This window comes from Aplysia californica, unplaced genomic scaffold (assembly GCF_000002075.1).
Source record: "Aplysia californica isolate F4 #8 unplaced genomic scaffold, AplCal3.0 scaffold00055, whole genome shotgun sequence".
Classification (NCBI taxonomy): Eukaryota; Metazoa; Mollusca; class Gastropoda; order Aplysiida; family Aplysiidae; genus Aplysia; species Aplysia californica.
This window is the reverse complement of record NW_004797325.1, coordinates 75,592-77,906: the sequence shown is the minus strand read 5'-3', so window position 1 is coordinate 77,906 and position 2,315 is coordinate 75,592. Positions and strand designations below refer to the sequence as shown.

The 2,315-nt window shown below is 47.8% G+C and overlaps 1 protein-coding gene across 1 annotated transcript in view; it reads right to left on the bottom strand.

Moving 5' to 3' along the window:
• LOC101857390 (caskin-1) overlaps window positions 1-2,315 on the bottom strand; it is a gene marked incomplete at its 5' end in the record, with an annotated part of 203,080 nt that overhangs the window by 164,428 nt on the left and 36,337 nt on the right.

The window sequence follows — 2,315 nt, the reverse complement described above, 5'->3', positions numbered from 1 at the left end:
AGATCGTGCAGACAGAGGGCACAACGATTTTAGCCCCAACAAAAGGGGAGACAACACACAACAAACATGGGATGATTTGTCGCTCTTCATGGGAGGTCACTGACATGTGGAGGTGGACTTATTCGATACCGTCCAAAGTAATCCCGATACTTGTTGAGATTCGACAATGATGAGTCTGGCTGGGTCGATATTCGATCCAGAACTGCGTCCGGTTTTTGGATTCCCCCAACTTGTACAAAGATTCGCTAAGACCCAATTTCGCTGAAATTAATTGGACTCTTTTTTCATTGTATTGTTAACCCATCTCTCCCCAGCTCAAAGTAAACAGATCTTGGAAGCTCTGCCCAACAGCATTTCTTCATCACGCTGCTGATGAGAACAAGAACACGGATGCCTTACATGGTCTTCTCCTTGCTGATATTTCGACATGTCAGACGCCAAACAACAGTCCAGTCTTAACCTGTAGTAGGAGCATGCAAAAAAGGGGGAGCATCTTGGACCCCCCGTCCCCCCCCCCCCCCCATCCTCAAGCCACTACTAAAATCTGACAGAGACAATGCATACCCTCCATGTTTCTCTTCACAAAATAAATACACTCAAAACAAACAAAATGGATCTTTCATAGTCCTTCAATCCGTCGCTCCTCTTTCCTTTCCTCATTGGCTTTCTTTTCTCACGAAAGAAGAACTAAAATAGGAGGGTACGAAAAGGGGGCGCTATGACATCGAGAATCGAAAGATAGTGTATCGGAAAGTACATGGTCTTCCTCGTCCTCGTTGTTGTTGTCGACTATCGATGACGTCCAATCTCAACTGACACTGGACCCCCAAGGCGTATTTACGACCAAGCAAGGTGTGGCCACTCGGCCTTGCGTTCATTTTATTCAAAGTTAATGAGGCATCCATAGCTCGGGCAGAGGGCCGCCATCATGTCTTGGCTGTCATGATCGTTCCGCTATTCTGGGCCCGCCTGCTAGGGCGCACAGTCTATTAGTTTGGGCGTGATTATCGCGGACGGGAAGGTTTATGTGAGGCCCACTCGAGGACTCACGGCTCGAGTTGCGTACCTTGGTAATTAGGAAGATGGGTGGGGTGGGGTGGGGGAAGGGAGAAATGGGACACAGAGAGAGAGAGAGAGAGAGAGAGAGAGAGAGAGAGAGAGAGAGAGAGAGAAACAAAAGAAATGGGAGAGAGATGGAATGAGAGAGACAGGAGGAGGATGGGAAGAAAAGAGGATAAGCAAGAGGGAGAGGGAGGTACAGTAACGTCGGACTTGACTCAGTTGTGAGTGATATCGCTTGGAGCGATTAAGAGTCTGACAACTAATTATTGCTGGCATATGAAGTCGTAAGTTACGGTGGGTGGATCGTTGCGAGTTTCAGGCACCACACACCCGTGTTTACGAAGACCGAAGTTAATGAGCATTATTCAAATTTTCATAGTGGGAGGTACCTTAGACTGATGAGATGGCGACTGATAGCAAAGATAGCACAGCCTACTGTAGTATCTTTGCTGATAGGAGGGAAGCTGGTGGTTTGTTTGTTTGAGTAAAGAGAAGCATATCGACACGATAGTGGGAATTTTGAGTTGAGAAAAAGTAGGACTGACAGATAGAAACAACAGAGGAAAGTGCATAAATTGGACATACCAGTGGTGCCCTGCAACCTCCCGAGGGAAAAAGTTGGAATTATTAAACAATTATAATCAACCGACAGGACCCTAATTGTAATGGAACTGCGAAAGAAGACTCTAGAGCCTTTTTTCGTTTTGTTTAAATGTAGGTAATTTATACGCCCACTGACATAATTAGAACATCTACAAGGCGGGCTTCGACTCGGACTGAGGGGGATACAACGTCAAAGCGGTAAGATGGATACACTTCATAAAATTTCTCCCCACACGGGAATCGAACTCAGGTAGATGTTTCAACCAACACGTCCACCTGTCGGAACAAAACACAAAAAACGCACACGAGTCCGCGGAGTGTCCGGGCGCCTGTAGAGATTTACACAAGAGCGCCTTGATGAGGTCGCTGGCCTGCTTCTCTCTCCATTTATTTTTCTCTTTCTTGATGAGAGGCTAAAAACGGGGCACGGTTCCCCTGTAAGTGCCCGCTAGAGGGGCTTGTGGCGCCTTGGAAGGACCCTGTGGTTACCCGCCTCCTCCCCCCCCCCAACCTTCTCTCTCTCTCTCTTTCTGCGTGCGTGCGTGCGTGTGCGCGCGCGCGCGTGCGTGTACGTGTGTGCATGCGTGCGTGTGTATGTATGTGTGTTTCTCTTTCTGTTTCTCTCTGTCTGTCTGTCTGTCTGTCTTTCT